Source organism: Passer montanus, unplaced genomic scaffold, assembly GCF_014805655.1.
Source record: "Passer montanus isolate IOZ18808 unplaced genomic scaffold, ASM1480565v1 scaffold26, whole genome shotgun sequence".
NCBI lineage: Eukaryota > Metazoa > Chordata > Aves > Passeriformes > Passeridae > Passer > Passer montanus.
Genome location: NW_024367261.1, coordinates 4,685,876 through 4,708,020, shown reverse-complemented (window position 1 = coordinate 4,708,020; position 22,145 = coordinate 4,685,876). Strand labels below are relative to the sequence as shown.

General features: G+C 41.9%; 1 protein-coding gene across 9 annotated transcripts in view; it reads right to left on the bottom strand.

Annotated features, from left to right (window-relative positions):
* Window positions 1-22,145, bottom strand: part of ATXN1 (ataxin 1) — a 363,809-nt gene that overhangs the window by 73,281 nt on the left and 268,383 nt on the right. For all 9 annotated transcript variants that reach the window (XM_039712091.1, XM_039712092.1, XM_039712095.1 and 6 more), the window contains one exon: window positions 18,796-18,919. The gene's annotated coding sequence lies outside the window, so the exon portion shown is untranslated. The remainder of the gene's footprint in view (window positions 1-18,795; window positions 18,920-22,145) is intronic.

Here is a 22,145-nt window from a genome sequence, read left to right as displayed (position 1 = left end):
AGGGGCAGGGGAGATGTCAGCAATGTCACTCCCCAGTCTTCCTCACACCCCAAAAAGAGCTGAGATTAGCCCACACAAGCAAAGAAAAAATAGAAACATCAGAAAAATATTCCCTTGAGTGGACTGTCCTAACAGCCTTATTTTAGGTCTGCATTTCAGCTGGTGTGAAAGCAAGCACACTCACCTAGAAGGCTGCTGCTCCTCCACAGCTAACTTGTCTCTCTGTGCCCAAACACTACCAAGACCTTGGAGCAAATTTAAACCAAACTTACACACTGGTGTAGCAGATGGAGTTGTCTTCTCCAGAACTGCAAGAGCCTATTTCAAAATGTGAGTTTGGTTAATGAGTCTTCTGCTAACCTTCTCTGCTTCTCTTTCTGCTGAAGCTCATTGGAGTTGTTTCAGGGTTCAATTAAATATGTCAAGCCTTTTACATGCAGCTGCAATCTTGCAGCACAAAGTGACACGGAGGCAGATGAAAGAAAAAGACTCTCTGGTTTAGCCACACACAAATTCAGTGTATTTTGCATATCACTCCTGAAACAAACTGGCAGCCCACACCAAAAAGACTTCTGTCTGGGAAGAAAGTGACATTTGAGTCACCTTTGTTTTTCTCATTAGATATGAAGACATCAAACATTCCCTCCTGTCTAATGGCTCATTTTTTTGCTTCTATCTTATGAAGAGGGCACATATTTCTGTGGTCCTTTAGAGCACGGCCTGCTTGACTCAGCACTGTGACATGTGGTGCATGTACATTGTCCCACCCTGATGAAGTGTGCAAGGTGCCACCCATGGCTGAGCTGCCATCCTGGCAGGATGCTGCACCACTCTAGCTGTTAATACCAGAAGGGTACATAAGGAACAGGTCTGTGAAATGCTGCTCCTGCTGCCAGCAGAAAGCACCAGCTTTGCTTCCTGCTACCCATCCCCCCTTCACACTGCCACATTCTGCTGAAGAAAAGGCTTCTGTGCTCTGTCGACTTTTGCCCTGCAGGCCACACAGTGCCTTTGTCAGAGCTGTGAGTGAGACACCTTTGGTTATGATTATGCAGTGAGACAAACTCATTGGAAGGGGGAATTTAGTCCTTTTAGCATTTTACTCCTATTACTGGCTGGTTCTGTTCTTTTTAATTCCCAAAATAACAGTAATATCTATTGTTTGACAACTGGCCTTTATCAGGTTAAAAAAAATCATCAAATTAACCTGCTTACTTCAAAGCCATGCTCTCTTAATTTTAGCTGGCACATAATGAAAAAAATGGTCTAGAACTAACCTCAAACAGTCATCTGGAGAAAAACAACATATTTTCCCATGTCATCACCACTATAGCACATACTAACCACAACTATTCAGCCTGTCAATTTTCAGTTTATATTATGATAACTTTACCTAAAAGCATTTCATGGCTCAAAAACAGTAAGTGCAATGCCAAGGAAACATTTGCTGAACTGACGAGCGTGGCAACACTGGTGTGAGGAATATGCTTTCTGCAAAATGGGAAGCAGAGTAAAAAAGAAATTTCACTAGGAACAATGGACTTTTCAGAAATTCCCCAAAACAGTGCTTCAGGTTGGCTTAATCCCATAATCTAGGTTTAGTTTGGTCCTCAGGGGTGAATTTCCCACAAAAATCTCCAAGAACTGGAGATTGGTGATGAACGGGAAAAGGAACACATGAGTCTTTTTCACTTACACTGGTATTTCCACTGCCACACAGAGGAAGGTTTTTCACATCTATTGGACATTTAAGAGAGGTAAGAAAATACAGATTCATGTGAGTCTGGACAGGGGACTATGTGAAAGGCACAAAAACAATGCATTTTAGAAGGACTTTTGGCTGTACTATCCCCATGAATCACTTCGGTTACTTTCCTCATTTTATGGAAAACAAAACAAATCTATCATAAATGAAGCAGTATGGTTCAAATTCTATATTAAAACCCCTCAACTGTGACAATCCCGTGCCCACAATCAGGCTTCAAAAACATTCTCATGTTACAACACTGCCAGTGTCATTACTCCAGAAGCAAATGAGAAGTTACTGCATAACTTCCCAGTGGTCCAGAGCAAGGAGAGGATTGTTGAAACAGCAAGAACTGGAAATGTATGCTTAGGTAGGGACAGCAAACCAAGTGAAAAAACCTAAACCAAATGAAAACAAACAAAAACTCCTTGAGAAGCCTACAAAAACACTCTGCAGGCTATGCTGCTACTATGTTCCTTGTAGTGATTTGCCCAAAGTTAGGCCACGGTGACACCATGCAGGTTTCCATAATAAATTAATTGATAGCTTTGCTTTTGTGGGCTGCAAGAGCAGCCCAAGATACTTTGCTTTGTGACTTCCTAGTGCAATTTAGACACTCCAGGGCAGCTTTACTCCTAGGGGTAGCAGGAATGCATTCCTTCTTCTTGGTTTTGGTGGGAGACACACTGGAGGTGAGGCACTCTCCCCAAGGACAAACAGCTTCAATGCTGGCTGGACTGTAAATGAGTCTCCTTTAAAGAGCTATTGTTAAGCCAGGCATTGTTCCCTGTTCCTCACTTTTTATGGATTAGGAAGGATGCATGTTCCTGTGTGTCCTCTATGGACAGACCTTCTGCCTGAAAAGAAGTAAGAAACAGTGAGAAAGGGGTAAGGATGGGCAGAAATGGGTAGAATCCTGCAAGTGAGCTTTCATTTACTTCAGAAGTGGGCAGTTATCCATCTGTGGTGCCCCACACCCAAGCCTTACAGTCTGAAACAGAAGTTCAAGCAGATCTTCCATGAACTCACGGTGACTCTGAGGTAGACCACATCCAGAGCTCAAAAACACACAGCTGAGCCCCTCCACTGTCCCTACAGCAATTTCTGTCACTGAATGTACTGCTGATAAAGCCAGGACTGTGTGGTGCCCAGGCACTGCTGCTATTAGCTGTATCTGTTCCTCCTCCCATGGAAGCTTTATGAGAGCCACGAGGTGAAAAGCAGTACTACTGCAAGTTGTGTCCACCCACTCAATAAGCTAGCAGCCATTTTTATGCAAGTATTGCAGCTCAGTAGTTGTACTATGGAATCCACAAAGTATGAGACTTCCTTAATTTAGAAAAACTGCATACTATATCAACTACTGAAAATCTTGGTGTGCAGCAGAAAATGTTTTGAGTCAACAGTCTGAAAAGTATATTTTTGTTTGATTTTACAGCATGTTTGATGTTTTCAAGATGAGACTTAAGGAAATGTAGTATCATATTTAAAATCTTCTCTGTTGAATATTTTATTATTTTCAGACTACACAATATGCTCTAGTTGATTTTTAAAAAAATGAAAATCAGATAATCATGTTTCACCGTTGAGGCCTTATCACATTCACAGTACTTACATGTGTACCTAACTTTCAATCAGTCAAGCTGACAAATCAAAAAGACAAGAGGGTGTTAAAAAGGTAAGTGTGCCCTGAAGTGTTGTCCTGAACAAAAACTAGACACAACTATGTATTAGGTGTCTCTAAAATAGGTCTTTCATGTCTAATAAGTACAGATCACAATATACATTGTGTATCAAAGGGGTAGGTAAGAGCTACATGTCTTGAGGAAGGAAACTGAACAAAGAACTGAAAGCCTCTGGGCATAAGATGTGATTGTTTCATTAGAAGGAAGATTATCACATAGAGGCCAAGGATGAAGTTGAAACTTGAAAGGAATATGAGTCAGGGAAGCTGTTCCAGATGGCAGAGCCATGTGGGATGTGACTACACCATCTACTGTGGAAATAAAAAGGAAGAAATGAAAACTTAGTGTTGCGAGAGCATATAGGACTGACAGTGAAATAAGAACTGAGAGCAGTAGAAGGGAATTAAAGGCAGAGTGACGAAATGAGTCCTTCAGAAATTCTGAAGTGCAGCAACACCACTTCAATCAGCCAATACAAAAAAGGCTCAGTCACACTGCTTCAGATAAACCCAAACATCTCAGAGTTTCAGTGCCTGTCCAGAGCACATTTTCTCTGCTTTTGGATTTGACATATCATGTGGGCAGCTTCTCAGGAGAATCTCCAAGCATGCACTGAAGGAACAGTCAATTACCAGTATCCACTTACTGCTGATTCCATCCCTAGTGTTATAGCCAACATCACAAGTGAGTTAGACAGAATTATGTAAGATGGTGTCTTGGGCAACTTAAGGGAATTTTTAAAAAGTGAAAATTAGGCTGAATGTTATAAGACTTGTTAACAAGTCCTTGAAGGAAGTGGAGGAAGCCATGAGGTCTGGACACTGGGAACTTAATAAGGCAAACACCTCAAAAATGCAGTAACCTGTCCCATCCTGTCAGGAAAACAGACATGGCATGGAGCACATAAATAGTCTTCTGAACCTCTTGCTTCAATGCAAACAGGAGGTACATGAAAATAAAGCAAAAATAATAACAGACATGCTAATAGACAAAGATCTGAAACAGATTCAGATGGTATTTGCAGGCTGTAAATTCCCTTTGATTCAAAGGTAGGATTTTCAACCAGAAGTTAGAGGTGCCCTTCCTGGACTAATCTGTCTGTTAGTCTGTCCACTGTACAACAGCCCAGGCTACTATCCACTATCATCTGAAATGACTGCAACGATCGGCGGATTTAGAAGCCAAGGTGCTGCAACCTCCTTTCTCCACGCAAACATAGACATGCACATTATATCTTTTTGTTTTGGAGTATCCTTTTGTTACATTCATGTACTCAAATGCCCAGCCAAAATGGGTTTTGACTACTAAAGCCACAGCAGTAATAGTAAATTCAACTCAAGAGATTCTTATTAAAATGGCAAAGAAGTATGTTACATTTAAGTAACCCCTGAAAATTATTTCAGAGACATGTCTGATGTTGACTTTCTTTACTGAAAGTCTAACCTTAAGTCCACCAAGTCAATAAAAAGACTTGGAGACTTGAAAGCTGACTTTAGGCTACAGTTATTTTTCCATGACTGATGCTTTTCCAATCATGTTCCTTCCTGGTCATGGCTTCTCCATTTCAAAGCAACTGAACTCTTAACCTACCTAAACTAACATTGTTGACAACAACTGATCTGAATGAAGGTAGCTTAAGAGTCTTGGTCTTCCTATAATTACCTTTATATAAGCCACATAGCACATGGTCAGTTGGCTACTTGCTTACCTTAAAGCAAGCTTACTCTTCCCAGTGAAAGGATGCTTCTGCAATCATTCCTTATTTTAAAAAGTAAAACAAAACAAACCAACAGTCTGGAAATCTCTCTTGCAAAGGATAAACTTGTTCTTCCAGGACACAAGATTAATCTGATTGCTTTAAACTCCCCTGGCTTTATCTGGGTGCGTAAATGAGACATCTAACTGCTACAGCCATGTACGTCAGCCTGCCAGACACAAAGCAGTGCTAAAAACCAGCCTGCAACTCTTGCATATCTTTCACACTTATTCTTTCAGCCTTGAGGATGTTTTCTTGGTTAGTCAACTTTAAATCTATCTATTGTATATACAGTATTATTTAAAAACACCACTCAAGCATACAAGATAAACATGTGCCCCACTGAGTTACTAAATGAGAGAATAAATTTGCATCCCTGTGAATTTACTACTGCCATGTAGCTGCCTCCAATGTACAGAACAATACAAAACCAGAGTGCTGTGCCAAGTAAGTGAGAGGGCTCGTGCAGAAAAAGGCCAGAGCTCTAGAGGCACAAACAGAACTGTGCAAGGGAGAAACTCAGCAGTCACTGAAAACAGGGCCTGCCAGACATTGAATGTGTATATTGATGACAAAGAGAATTTTTTCATGAGAAGAGGAAGGCTCTTGCACTTGGTATACATGGGGAGAAGCCGCACAGTTACAAGGAAAGATGGCAGCTCTCAATTTGCATTCACTGCAGAAGCTCAATGTGAGCAGCATGAAGGGACGGAGCACAAGAGCTTTGCCAAAGGTTCCGAAAGAATCCAGAAAGATTCAGAGCTCCTTGTGGCAGAGCAACCCAGCGCTGTACAGAAGAGTGAAAACATCCCAGGAACATGAGAAAGTCATGTTTCAAGCAGCCAAAAACAGAAACACCTCCAGGATTTTGAATGGCAAATTGAGCCAGAGCCCTTCTAACAACATATCCCAAAGAACAGAGAGTAGGATTTGTGCTCTGCCTTCCCTCTGCATTTATCCATCTTCACTTCAACAGCTCAGCCTTGCTCCCTATCCTGCCATGCTGGCCTGGCACCCAGGCAAGGGATGCCACCATCCTCTGGATGCAGAGGTGGGACTCACTGCTGGCCACCATCAAGGAGAGCTACCAAGGGCAGAGCTTGGCTGTCTCTTTCCTCTCAGTGTCAACAGTAGCTCATGCCTCTCACCTCGCCTGCCTGTTGAATTTAGCTACAACAACAAAAATAATTGTAGGAATTTAATTGTCTTTGAGACTTTTGCTTCCTGCAGGATTTGGTGGGAATTAACCAAGACAGTGTTATGGGGAGGGGAGGCGGGCAATGGGGGTGGGCAATCAAACAGACAGGCATCATCACCACCACACACACCTCACGTCCTTGGAATCCAAACTAAAATCACCCAGGCTCTTGAGCAGAAATACTCATGAAAACATTTCATAATGCTTTACCAAGGAGTGATATCAGCATAATTATCTGCATTTTATGGCTGCAGCACTGACTGGTCATGACATGCCTCAAGTCACCCATCAGATAACTATTCCTTCTGGTTCTGCCACTGTTTGTCTCCTGACTGCAAGTCAGTGCCTTACCAGTGGAGTCGTCCCAAACCACAGGCTGCACAGGAGGAAAGGGCTGCTGGAGTTAATATATTAGTATCTAAACACCAGCTATTCCATTTTCAGACTGGACATAGAAAAAAAAAAAGATACAATAAAAACCATGAAATGCAATTCTCTGTCCAAAAGGCAAGACCGGCCTTTAACAGGTTCAGTGCACAATTCTAGATGCATTTAATGAAAAGGTAACATAAGACAAAACTGTGTGCTTAAATTAAAAACCAAAGTAGTATCTCAAAGAAGACTGAACAAGAGAGAAGATAGGATGTGAAACTCCAGCTTTCTGATCGGGTGTCTTCTCAAACTCCTGGGGCCCCCACTCTTAAAAAATCCATTATGTTTCCTCTACTCTTCAAATACAGCCATGCATGGCACCATTAAATCAAACTTTACCAAAGCTGAATTTCTACCATTTTCCTTTGTTCCTTTTGCATGGCAAAGAATAAAGTAACTGGCAGTTGCTCAATAATAATTTAAATTATTCCTTATTTATTAAAAAAAAAAGTTTCTTATTTTATCCTTTAGGTTTCAAATTCATCATATCAAAATTAATTCTTATAAAGGGAAGAATGTTCCTATCATTGTAAGATGAATCTAAAGACAATTAGAAAATAAGAGGACAGGAATTATTGTGTTAACTTTTTACTGCAAAAAGTGATATGAAAGTGCAGCATGAATAGTTTGTTTATTTCTCTAATTGCATATCTTTCTCTGTATCTCCTCCTTTCTTACTGTTTTCAGGTAAAGATCAAGGATGCAATTTCTTCCCTATTCCACCACAAAACTGGAGTCAAGTAATGCCCAGCAAGTCTTGATCTCCGCCATCAGTCTCCTACCTGCTGTCAGCCTGTCTGAAATCCGTGGGCAGGAAGTGCCTCAAACTGTATTCCATAAACTGTCCCACACTGCTGCTATGACTAGTCTTAGGACTGATGGCCCTCATAGGCAATTGCATTTCTAGTGACAACCACTGTCTGAGATAAAAGGTTTTGCAGTGTTTGAGTTGCTGCATTGCTACCACTGTAAGTTATTGCATATTAATGCAATGTCAAAAGAAGTACCATGTTGTGATGTCAGAACACAGCCTTGCCCTCATTTTGTAACCTCCTCTATTGAGGTATCAAATTCTACTTCCTGGACCACCTTTGAACTGGATTAAATAAATCAAGTGAAAGGATGCCGTCAGAAAGGAAAGACTTAAGAACACATAGGAACAGTTCCCCAAATGAATGCTCCTTTCACTCTGCTACAAACATGTCCACATCCACGCTGATCAGGCAGGTAGGCTGGGTTAGAGCCACACGTAGCACCTTGGAGGGTCACACACTGTTTAGATAAGGCAGTGGTCTGACTAAGAGCCATGAGAAAGCCTCCTACAGTCTCTGTTCCAGTAAGATGGTTTACAGACAAACAATCATCAATCTGCAACTCCTCATCCCCCACACCAACTTTGCCAAAACAGAAATGGAAAGTACAAAAAAAACCCCATAGAACCAAGAAGAGACACTTTAGTATGACAAATCTTTTCTAAACCAAATCATTCGGGTTTTCCAGCACAATACAGGCACTGAGACCGAACCCATCTGAGTGTAATTTCAGTTTCAGCTACACCGATAATGCCAGCTTTGCACAACCACAATCAAAGTTTGGTGTGCTCTTCACAACATTTTGAAGTCCTGAAGGAACATATAAATAGAAATGCCTTCATTGAGCTTATGTACATTGTCATAAGCCTTAAAATGCCAATCATAATTAAATCAAGGACCATTTATCCTACTTCCAATTGCTTTCCCAAAGAAGCAATCGCCAGTGCTTTATATGTTACCATTAGCACCGGTCTCATCAGACAAGCAGGTTTGTGTTGGCATGGTGGTTTCCCTCTTTGACCAAGGATAAACACCATTCCCTACTGCTTTAAGGCTCCAGCCCTGACATGCCAGACAGCCTTAAAAGCATGCAGAATTTAACAAGCAGACTCAGGGCTCAAGCTTGTAAGAGAAAAAATAGCTACTTCAGGTCTTCACAATGGGGGCCATGGGGTGCAAACACTAGCATATGTCCCCTGCCACTTGTAGTCCAGTGCTCTTTCTCCTGCTGCTCCTCACTTCCAATTTCAGTGCAGTCATTTCAGTGAACAAAGCTCTTCCTGCTCCTTCAAACTATTTTTATGCATTCAATTGGCACAGATCTGGGAGCAAAATGAAAACTGCCAGTCCCAACCTGACCAAGGAGCAGCATTAAATCTGGAATTCTGATTGAGTTGTCCTGTTAAGATGCTCCTGACAACTCTTACTAGGCAGCTCAACTGAAACCAGCAACTAAGTCATGATTTAAAACTGGTGAAATACCTGCACTACAGTGAAAAATTATGTACACACTGATTTCATGTGTGGTTTATACAAAACAGACTTCCTCTAGAAAATGTGGAGTACAGCTCATTCTGAATCGACTCTGTCTTATGCATGCGCCAGGGGGTGCAGAGCCAGCACACATCCGTTTGCAGGAACAAAACACATCCCTCTAGTACTAGACACACTGAGCCAGTGTTTACACACTGATCTGCTAATAAGGAGACCCGGGAATTCCAGAACACGAGATTTATATTTATTGCTATTTCACATTGCCACAGAATGTGCCAAGTTTGGGCACTTTAAATGATGAGGGCTGCTATTGCACATTCCCTTATCAGTCTTTCACACAACTGCGTTACTGAAGCATCCTGATAAGAATGTCTAAAATGTCTGCTATGTTTTAAAACAGCAAACTCTTCCTTTTCAGCTCTGACCCAGCCATTTCAGTCAACAAAGCTCTTCCTAGTTTTTCAAAACACTTTCTACTCACTTAATGATTGAGATCATACTGACTTAGAAACTGCAACTCCCCAAAATAATACAGCACAGCTATTTATTCGTGGCTTGACGTGGTATTTTGAGGACTACTATTTCACAAGATGGAATGAAACATGAACATCCATCTTTTGATGAGATCCAAGTTCTGATCACACTTCAGAACATCACACACAGAACATTAACGCACCTTTTAAATGAAGTAAATCAGGAAACTGTGCAACTAAAAGGACCAACTTGCCAAAGCCAGCATATGTTTTTGCACTTGCTTTTCCATTCCCAGGCTCACTCAGATCAATGTATATATAGATAGGCATACGTGTATGTGTGTATACATACGCATTTGTTCTCAACCGCATCTCCCAGGAAAGTGCCAGTCAGAGGAAGAACAGACAGGGAGTAAAAAGCCACTTCTACTATAATGAGTGAAAACAGTTTTATTTCTAGTAATTTTGGGATTGTCAAGGTCTTCTTTGATTGTTTCTTCTAAAACCCGTCTTCTGTAAGCTTACTCAATGTCTTTGAAAAAATATTTGATAGAAAACTTAACTGGAATTGAATGTTAAAATACTAAATTATGAAAGTCATCTATCCCTGCACTCATTTCATTCTACAAGAACCCCACCTGGGAAGGAACAAGGGAGAGGTGGAGTGGGAAAAGAACAGCTAATTAGCAAGGTTTCATGATCTAATTCAACACACCAGCCCATTTTCCTGTCAGTCCTGCACATACAAACAGGATGAAAAGTCTTTCACACTTTTATTCCTCAGTTTCACCATTTCTGGTTGTCTGCCTTGGTACTTCTGAACCCTCACACAATGCCCCCAACTCCCTCAGGGCTCCAGAGCACCACCTCCAGAGCCAGGAAAGTCATTCCCATGCAACAGAATGAATGGCAGGTAAGACACCCAGCAGGATGTGCTTTTTTTCTGAGAGGCTACAAGCAACGAGGCTACAAATATTTTCCCTACCACTTAGCACCTTCACTGCAGTCCCAGCAAGCCACCCAAGGCTGAGTGATGCTTGACAGCACGTACAGTAAAACTGCAGGCAATACCTGTGCTGGCTGCACAGCCACTGGCACAGACTGGTGGGTTTGTGCCAAGCGGGCTCAGGCACTCAGAGGGTGCACTGCAGGGCAAGGCTGTACAGACACACTTGCTGGACTCTCCCCAGCAGCACCCCGCTCAGTCTAATTAGCATAACCAGAGAATATGTAAGGAGAGAAGCAGAGCTAATTAGCCTGAGCAAAGCACCTTGTCAGCTTGGGAATCTCTGCACAGGGCCTGGATGCACAAATAGATGTACCCATCATGACTGAGCCTTTCTTACTCCCTGCAGTCAGCAGGTATTTCATTATGCCCAAGAACTACTTACTGCTGAAGCAACGTGTCTTGTCATGTGAGAGCAGAGTGGGGTGATTCCTCAGTTCTTAATGCTGCTTTTTTGAAGCAAAGAATTTCAGGGATCTTATATATCAACGTATGATGCTTTCTCCCATTGCATGTGCTTAGACAGATACTCAACAGCCTTCCTTTGCATGATCTTTTTTGAGGGAAGAGGATCCTCTTATGGTTGCTGTGTATTTGTTTATTTCTATTTCCTTCTATAGCATTCTAGGTAGTTGAAAAGGAAAGGAAGAATACAATGCTGAGAATAGTTTCACTACTTCACTGTACCTTCCCTATCTCAAAATACTCTCCAGATGGAAAGAGTTTATTTGGAAGTAGGTAAGCAGAAGGCTGACTGAAGAAAAGTGATAATTACATTAGAATAATAACAACAAGAAAACCCGGAGCTAATGAAGCCTGACAGCTTCATTTAATTTAAGAAGAGAATTCACCCTATAATGAAGACATATAAAGCTCTACAGCCCTTTCTCCGGGTGCCATGAGGAGCAGCAGGACTGCTTATGAAGCCAAATCCCTTCAGTTGAACTGGTTTGACTGGTCAATGATAACAAGAAGGAAGTGCTTGTACTTTTATCTCCTTGTCAGCTCTGCAGGCTATCCCTCAGGTTGAATAAAGATGGTTATACAAATGTTTTCATGGTTCTGGTAAAAGTAAAAAGGATCCTGGTGATTTGCACTGTGGAATTAACGGACATGTCTTAACTCAAAAATATGTTACAAGGACCTTCCCACTTCAAAAGGCAGCAGTACATGACTGTATGACAAAGAGACATCATTTTGTCTCTTTTCCCTGTAAAAATCTGACTCTGTAACAAAGTCACTTGCAGAACACAGCTTGACTAAAAAAAACAAACAAAAAAAACCCCAAAAAACCCCAAACAAATACAAAAAACCAACAAAACAAACAAACAAACAAACAAAAAAACCCAAACAAACCCACAAAAACCCAAAACCCCAAAACTCCCTTCAAACAATGTAAAATAGGCCAAGAACACTTTAACTATGAATATGAAAGTGTCAGCTCCTCTAGTGCTCTTCCTATTCATCCACCTTGAGCGTCAAAGTTCCTTTTACTTCACCAGAGGTTCATGTTACCTGAAGTTTCTTTTTGTCAGCTATTTACACCAGAAATTATAAATCAAGCTGCTGAGAAGACAAGTTTTATCTGCCAGAGACACAAACTCCTGGGAGCTGAAGGCTTAAAGCACAATTTGCCCAATGCCTCCATTAAGGACACTTCTGTTGCAAGGAATCTCCGCAGCTCTGTTTACAAACGTACCCCTGTCCAGGAAGCTGACCCACATTTTGCCCAGGTTCTTTCAACTGACACAGCTTTTGTAATGTTTTAACAGGATTCAATGCAGTCCAAACGTTGGAAGTGAGACACAAGGAATTTATAAATCACCACCCCAATTCTTGACTGAAGGTTGCCTGGCACAGAAAACCACAAACCTCCCCTCATCTCATGCAGCCCTCACTCCCCAAACAGATTTCTTCTATTACTAGTGCAATAACTTAGTAATAATTTGCAGTACTGCAATAAACTTTATTTGCCATAGTAGGGAGGGTTTTTTCTTTTATTTAAAAAGCTGCCAAGAAAACTCATTAGAAATAAATAAAAACCAGCATCTCCAGTTTGCTTAGTCTGTCTCTAGTTCTGACACCTCAATAGGAAAAGAAGCTAAAGGCAATCCTGTCAACTTGCTTATCTTCTTCCTCTTGACCTTTGTGCCATCAGGTGCCTCTGAAACATTCATCAGTGTCTGTAGCTGGAAGCAGCAAAGCTGATTAACAGCAAGAAACATAAAACTCAATGAGAAGGAAACCTGATAGCATCAATACAGCCAGTTTGAATAAAAGTATCTGATACTCCTTCCCAAAATATGCATCCATGGTCACCATGCCTAGCAGGCTGCAAACAAACCTGAAATAAATATGAATGAACAAGTTGTTCAGAATAATATTCTGCTCGGAAGGGCTCATGATTCCTCTTAACTAACCTACCACTATCAGCAACCTTTCCTTTAGAATGCACGCTCCAAAGAGAAAATGGGAAAAAGTCTCCTCTCTAGGAGAGCTTAATTTATATTCTCTTCTTGCTGCTGCTGCTGCCACAAACATTATCAGCTTCGAGAGAAGCATTGGCAGGTTATGAGATACTGTTAGGGTCATCATGGGTGCAGCAAACCAGCTCACAAGCAATGCTAAGTATCACAGCAGCAGAAGAAAGCGGCAGTGAAACACAAGAAGCGTAAGAAAAGTGGAAAGAAATTCTCACAGGCATGAGACACCTGTGTTTTGATCAGCTTCACCCCAGAAACAACCTGCAAATAGTAGGGCAGCTTTCATGCCATGCTATAAACTTGTGAAGGCTGGGCTTGGTTCCCAATGCTTCTTCTTGGTTTCACCGGAAGTCTCTTGGACCAAGCAGAGTTGCCAACAAGGATCAGAAATTTCTCCAGCTGGCACCACCAAGTTAAAGATAAGGAACCAAAATCTATGGTGCTGAACTACAGGAGATGCTTTTTGTGGTCTCATGGACCACACTGGTATTGTGATCACTAACAAAGGCATAATTCACCTGCCTGCCTTGCTGCATTTACTCACTCCAATGCACTGTGCGCTAGGACTGCCTGGACTTCTCTAATGCCAAATCATGAAACAAAGCTGACAGCAAAAAGCTGGGGCAGCAGTTAAAGTGACTGCCAAAGAGAAATCTGTTTGCTCAGGCAAAAGCTGTTCTCAGTCCAAACATGGGAGTCATAATCTTACAGCCATTTGCTTGGAAGACAATGAAGGGAAGGCAGAACAGACTGGGAAACTACAGCTTGCCACAGTAGAGAAGAGAACAATCTTTGTGCCCAGATTTCTTTGCTCTGCAGGGTAAGTTTTACAAAGATGACAACCAGTAGCAACATGTAGTGGCCTCAGGCATGATGCCTGCCTATCAAAGACTTGGATTTTAGCCCTGGAGAAATTATAGCTTCTCACTTCTCTGGAACCTATACTGGACAAGAAGAAAGCAAGAGAGTAATGAATGACCTCACTAAAAATTATTTTAATACATGGATTGCATACTATAAACCATAAATTCAGGATTGCAGGGAGAGAACACCATAGCCACAAAAAACAACAGCAGCTGGGGCTGCTACAACAGCAAAGTCATCTACTGGAGTGGTAGGGGCTGGCACACTGAATGGAAAGTATGGGTCCAACAGATAAGCCCTGGAGACATAAGAGGAAGCTCAGCAGTTCAGGCTAGAAAAGACAGTGAGAAAAAGGCAGCTTAGGAAATCATTAGTTGAAGAGCCAGCCAGCAGGAATGTGGAAAAGAGAAAGGCAAATCCAAGGAAGCAGTACAGATGTGAATAAAAAAAGGTATTTGGTCCTCTGGAGCACTGGTGGCTTACAGCTTCATCGCTTGCATGTCCTTCTGCAGGACTTGAAGCCTCTCTGCTGGGTGCCAGGTGCAAGCAGGCATGGCCCAGCTCTCACCTGCTGCCCCTATGTGTCCATACACTGCTCATACAGGGGATTCCCCAATAACAAAACAGCTCAGCTGCTGCCAGCTGCCAAAGCCAGTTTGCCACCCATGCAGTCTGAGGATGGCTGTGGCTTCAAGGGCGAGAGAGGGGGTGAGCTGACTTGATGCACAAAAACACCCCCCACCACCACTCACTTTGCACCTGCATGGGCACGCTTGCCCTGCAGGATTGCTGCAGCATCCATTTTAATCCAATGTTCAACAGCTAAAGTAAACTGCCAAACTGAAGGCTCAGAGTTATGGTCAGAGACTGTTTTTTTGAAGCCCCACAAGAGATTCAAACTGTTTCAGCTTCCTCTCCCGAACGACAGCCTTGAGCCGTTCTCGCCTGGCTGCCGGAAGCCTGTGACGTGAAATAAAAGCCAGGAAATATGACTTTCTGAATAAACATTTATTTGGTGAGAAATACTTCTGATTTTTTGGCAGAGAAATGGCAGAAACCTGAAGCCCTATGTATAGCATGCCTGCAGAGAGCAATTTCTATTTAAAGGGAAGCTGCAGCTGTCTGTAGCTCTTAATGAAGAATAATGCCTAGGAATAAATTACTGCTGTTTCTGAGAGACATTTCTCAAATTAAAGCGATTCTTCCCTTTTTCCCTCTCACTATAAATACCAAGTGGCATGTACTGGGCTGTTGTTTGGAAGAACGGACACATGCAGCTCTGCTCTTTTCTCAGCAGCCTGGTAATTTCCATAGAAAACCATGGGGTGATTTAGCACACGGATACCAAAGCGACACAAAAGCAGAGACATCCAGAATCATTAAGTCTGCATGTGTCAAAGCTTCCCGTAGCTCTTCCAAGGTGTGTACAGCTCAGAACAGAAACCAGGCATCACTTCCAACCATGCCACAAACCCGGTGCTGAGGCTCCAGGCGTGGGAGATGGCTGCTCACAGAAAACCGCCACGAAAGGCTCGCTAACCTTCAATTTCCATCACTTGCACAGGCCTCCTCCCCGAGGGGCTGCTGCAGCAGCAGGACGGGCAGGCGGAGAAGGTGATGCTCTGGGGAGAGGGTGTGCCTGGGCTGCAGCCAGCCTGGCCAGGCAGCTCAGGAAGCAGCACTGACATCAGCTCCAGGAGCTGTCGCTCCCAGACCCGTCGCAGCTCCACGTGCCAGGAAAAACAGCCGGCAGCCGGGGGGGAGTACATGGGAGATAGGACCCAGGGTAAAGGAAGCAAGGAGGGCCAAGGAGCAGAAAGAGAAGGCAGCAGCTCAAAACTGGGATGGAACTGGGGCTAAGCCATGCGTAACCATGGTCCCCCAGGACCTTCTTCAGAAGCAGCAGGTTCCCCACTGAAGGCAGGGCATGGAAAGCCTGTCTGGGCTAGAAGTGGGGATGTTTACTATCCTACCATCTGCAGTTTGCCCAAAATAACAGTTATAGATCAACTAAACACGTTTCTGTTATTGACACATACTGGATTTAGAGATTTATTTTCAATTTCCCACAAACTGTGCCAGAGGTTTTCGCATAAGCACAGAAAAAAAAAAAAATAATGTGAAGAAATGCCTGCGAGTGAGGAACATGAAGAGTTTATTCACTGCTCCTGTTAGAATGTGTTTGTGTGGCTAGCACTCCAAAAAAGCTGTGGCATATGTTTTCAGGATTTGAAAAAAAAAACCTCAGGATACCTATATCCTACCAGAAAATTACAAAAACGTATGCTGGAATACACAAGATTCCAGCAAGAGCAAAGGAGCCTTGTCTTGCTTCATTTTCACCCTTACTAAAATAAACATTCCTCCTTAATGGACCCTCCTGACATCCCTTTTTCTCTCCCCAGAAGTGGAATATGGACTTGATTTGTACAAGCACTGCTATTCCAGAAATGCATTTCATCCAAATGAAGAGAGCAGGAAAAAGGAAGCGAGAAATTTGTACTGTTTAGTAAACAGGCAGTTTCTAGGTGGATACAAGACACTGGTCTCAATTTATTGCACTCCTCCCTCCTCACACCCCCCCTTCCTCTGAAATTTGCCTGGGTGGCAAAAGGAGACAGCAGAAGGGAAGAGAACAGCTACTACTTGCAGTGGGAAAGGTTTGATCATTTTCCCCACATCGTAACATGACAACACCCTGCAAACAGGGAATAGAGAGCAATATTTTTAAGTAAATTCACTGTATGCCAGTATTTCCTTTCAGGAGAAACACTGTACCTCCTCACCTCCGGTATTCTTGTCTCCCTAAGAGGTAAAAGGACAGAGGAGAGGAGGAGCGTAGCTGACTGCCTCCTTCTTGCAACAGTGTTCTCCAAGCAGAAGCCAGGTAACGAAATACACTCTCAAGGAACTGCTAAAAATCTCTCCACCACCTACAAATGATTCCTCAAAAGGAACCAGTCCTGGATGCCGGAGTAAGAGCAATTCGCAAGAATGCTTTTTCCCATCCATACCTGGTGAGAAGAGTGCTGCTCTTTCTGCACTAACCCAGGCCTCATGAGTATAATCAGGGTTTTGGCACCACAATAGCAGAACATCACACTGTGCTTTAAGAGGGCTGAATTCAAACTATTTAGGACAGGGCAGAATGTAATGATCACACTGACGGCATCTTCAACAGATATTCCATCCCCTGCAGTGGCTGATGATTGCCTCTTTCAGTTTACCTGGCTGATCTGGCACACCACATACCTTACAGGACCCAGGGGATGCTCTCCTTCATGTGAGGTGGTGCTGCTGTTCTGCTGCAATCAGTGGAGGTGATTGCAACATCTTAAACAAACATCTCCTGTTATCCCAACAGCTCTGCATGCTAGGATGGTTGTTGTTGGTCTACTACTACTACTACTACTACTACTATTATTATTATTATTATTATTATTATTATTATTATTATTATAGGCTGTCCTCTCCTGTTCTAGGATGCCAGCATGCAAAATAAGTTCTTGCAGTTATAAAGAAGCCTTTTGAAGTGTGGGAATATGCCTACTTGGGTACATGGACAGTAAGAGGCTCCACATCTCAGAGGCCCCTTATTCATCTTAATGAGCTACTAACTTGGCAGATTAGTGGGAACTAGTAAGTAAAAAATCCAGATGTTTGCTTTGTTAACTATTTCCCTGTAGATCAAAGCAGGTGAGAATGGCAAGAGATGACAAAAAATTTTCAGTGTCTTCTCTAATATTTATTTTGCAACTGGTTCTTGGGAAAGCAGCACCACTTAAGACTCTGTCTCAATCTGCTTCCTGAAGCCAGAACCCAAAGGGAAAAGCAGAGCAAAGGAGGGCATCCAACTCTGAGGGAGCTAGAAGGCATGCCAGAAAATATATTTATTTTTACTACATAATGGAAAATGCACAAACTAATTTGCTCCAACTGGAAGAATCTGCAGCTTGTTTTATCACTACTAACATCTTGAAGGACCACTGCATACCCTGGGCATAAGAATTAAATACTAACTTGCCTAACTTGGAAATCCCCATGGTTCGTTCTTAAGAAAAAAATAAGGATTATTCTAAAACCTGGCAGGCAGAGAACTCTTGTTTTCCTCTTTTTGTGAGAATGTTTACATTTGATCTGCATGTTTGCCCATTTCAACCCAGAAAAGCAGTGGGCTTCATAAGAAAAAAACAATGAACATAAAAATATTCATGCTTTCTCTTTAGCCATCCCTCATGGGAACATTTTTTTTTTATTAATACCACAGTTGAGTCAAGGTCTCAGTTGAATGACTGTGTTTCCCTTGGAAAGGTGTGCTACTCCAGTTCCCATGAACACAAACCTCTGAGAGGAGCATTTGTACTGGAAATACTCAAACTAATATAAAAAACTGACCATCAAGAGTTTGCAATACCAGAAATAACTACAGAAATAACTACATTTACATTCCTCTAATTTGAAAGTGGTCAAATAACTTCAAGCATTGTGCAAGCATGCATAAAACTCCTGAATCCAACCTGTAGATTCATGGACTGTTATCCATACTATTTTTCATTCTTGTTAGGCTACACAGTCACATGGCCTTCCAATGCAGGCTCACATACTTAACTAAAAAGCAATAGCAGTATGACAAATAACTGTAGCAGTCCAAGGAAAAGAAACCCACCATCTTTCCTCAGATAATACAAGTCTTCCCTTAAACCCATTAAAAGAATAAAAAAATTAAGAGAAATTCAAGTTTTTGGTGCTCAGTGCATCACAGGGAAGAGACCGAACACTACAAGGCAGATACTACCTCCCAAAAGACACAATTAGAAGTGTTTGTTATCACTGCTAGGAACTCACAACATTCACTTTGTTCTTCTTCAGGGAATTCTGGATTATCCTTTAGCATGAAGATTTTTCAGAAGCTGCTGGATTGTTCACAGGTCCTCAGTGGCTTTCCTCTTTCAAATCAAGTAAGATAGAGCTGTAAAACAAAAGCAAAACCAAGTAAGAAAGGAAAGCAAGGAATAAAAAGAGGAAAATCCATAGAGCTGTTTAACAAATGAACAATTGACTCCTACATCTCCTTGAAGCAAATGCATTTTTAATGAGCTCCCAAGATGGAGATTCTAGAACAGACTGAGTGTGTGGGAAACACTGATCTAGGATAGGAAGAGTCATTTGCCCTGTACATATTATCACAAAAAATTAAAACCCAGTTTAGAATTGCTGAAGCAGATACATAATTAAAATAATTCTTGGATACTTCTGTTGTTGTAACAAGAGAAAGAAAAAACTACTTGGAGTTGCTCTTCAGAAAAGTGCCTGCAAACAAAGTCCATAATGTGCAGAGAGATCCACACAGGAAGATTTTTGTTCTCAATGAACTCCTCCAAGGAAATTCAAACACCTATCTATTTCCATGGTTATCTGCAATATTACAACAGAGGAGTACTGAATCCAAAAATACACACACATTCCTCTCTGTTCCTCAGTAGGAAGTATTTTTCATATTCGCGATTTTTAATATTGTGTGGTTCTTTCAATGATTTTTTGGACAAAATTTAAGTGTGGACCAACTCTTAATTATTGCAATATTACAACAGAGGAGTACTGAATCCAAAAATACACACACACACACACACACATTCCTCTCTGTTCCTCAGTAGGAAGTATTTTTCATATTCGCGATTTTTAATATTGTGTGGTTCTTTCAATGATTTTTTGGACAAAATTTAAGTGTGGACCAACTCTTATTTTTTTTTTTTACCTACTACACAAGGTATCAGACTACCCTCAACCTTTTTGCTGGTGTCTGAGGAAACTGCTGGGTTTCATTTTTATGTGAACCCCGTACAGAATACTTAAAATGAAGTGCATATTTCCACAGACCCAAATTGAACATTTTTTTCCTTGAGCCAGGTTCACATGGTCTCCTTGTGCTTCCCAAATTCCTAGTTTTACTTTGTGCCACCAACATTTCCTACCTCCTTAAACATTTCACACATCACTTCAGGATTTGTGCACATGCATCCCATTACGGTAGAATGATATAGTTTATCTCTCATGGCAGAATCCATATCCTCAAATTAAAAACAAGTGCAGGACCAAACTCTACACCTCAGACAGTGCAAATTCTCTTCACTTGTTGGAGGAAACAAGGCAATCCAGAAAATTATTCACTTGACCTATCAAGCATCTGGTTTAGGACAGAATGATTCACTCTCTAGAAAGGTCTGGCTCTCTCCATAAAGTGAGTCTAGACACTGAGCTCAGATTAGATGGCTACATATGAATGCAGATGAATCTCACACTACGTGAAGGCAGAAAACAAGTCAGACAGATGGACAAGTGCAGTACATGGGTGAAGAGCAGAGGGAAGACAATGCAATGATGAAAAAGTTGCTATTCAAGAGATGTTTACACCTATAACTGTTTTAGTTGAACATACAAAGCAAAAACAACAAAACCTTACAAAGCCCAAAGCAATATCTGCCCAGCTGACCCAGTTTTGGTGTAAGACTACTCCTGGATTTAGTGGCTGAGGATAAGCCCTCATGGAGCAGCATCTGTAAACAGCATCCAGCTGGTTGGGACTTGGGCAGGCACCTGGCAGTGATGATGACAGTGACCACTAGTCTCAAGGTACAGGTGTCTTTGACCTCTCCCTGATGGACTGTAGCAATGCAAGATACCTGTTACAAAAATCTTCCCAGTTTAAGACACAGGAGTTTCTCATGAGCTAAAACTCCTGTGTGACAGAGGCATCGCTACCTCAAGAGCCTTCAGATACCCAGGACCTGGCTATACTTCCAAGACTTTGGTCAACAACTTCTCTGCTCTACTGAAGTGGGACTCGGTTGTTTATCTGACAGAGAAACACACCATCAGACATGGTCTTGTAAGATTTTTAACTTTAGAAAGCAGGCCAAAGAGAGAAAAATAACACAGAGCTATTTAAAAAAAACAACCTTGAAATTTGCTTAAAACCAAACCAATTTATTTTCAAGCCATTTATTTTTTTCTTTAAATTATGAGAATCTCACAATTAAAAAACCTCCATCTCAGCTCAAAATACTCAAACCATTTTGCTTCTAAGTGTTAAAATTAAAGATTTCAGCATTTGCAAATTATTTATGGGTTTTTTCCCCCAAATAATTTGGCAACCCTCAAAATTGCAATTTTTAATCCTTATCTCTTGTCATTCAGCATTCAGGGGAAACCTTCAAATGCAGTCCAAATGACTGTGAGAAAATATTTAACTTTTCCAACAAAAATAGATGGCTTCCAATTATTTCTAGTAGGAGCAGGGAAGTTTACTCCTTGCAAACTCCTGCTTGGACAGACTCCTGTGAGTCTCCCTGGAGAGTCAGCTGCGTGTAACCCTGGGCTGACACCCACCACACTCAGTGACTAAGTCCACAAGTGGGATTAGGATTTTGATTCTGTTCAAGTTAGTAAGGCTCCGACTGCCCAAACCAGGGCTTTGATCACTGAGTCAGGAGCAAGGCTGCTTGCTAGCTGTGCAGTGACCTTGCTGTCAGCCTGGAACGTGGTTGCAGACCCCAGCGCATGGACACAGGAACAGGCCACAAGCAGCACCCATCCAACACAGGGCAGTGGTGGTACTCTGGGGCAGATACCTTCTCCCCACACTCACATTTCACAGGAAAGATGGCATAAAGCAAGGTTGTTTACACCTCAGGCAAAAACAGGGGCAAGAGACCTTGTGTTTACCACAGGGTGCCTTTGTACCATGCACACAGCCAGTTATTGTGGAGCAGATTATGCACTATAAATTCACAAGCTAGTTTAATTTGCTACAACTTGCTCAGTTGACCTTACCCATAGGCACTTCACTCTGTGAGAGCCAAGTCATGTCTGCTTGCAAATGTTCCCAGGCACTTTTATGCTTAAGATTTAAAGATAGCATAGCACAAAATTCAGGCTGCATGGAGAGATGCTGCTTCTTGAAGCACAACCCTCACTTGAAGAGCAGAGCACTCAGTCCCTAATTGGGACAATCTTTTTACTATGCAGATCTGATGGGCTCTGATGACATGCTCTTCATGGAACATGTAAAACAGCCATAACTTGGAGGGACCAGCAGAGAAGCTGGTTTGCAGTACAATTAGGTCTTAACCAGACTTTGTGACTGAAGCTTCAACATGATAACAAATCATTAACACGTACACGGTTACCGATCACAT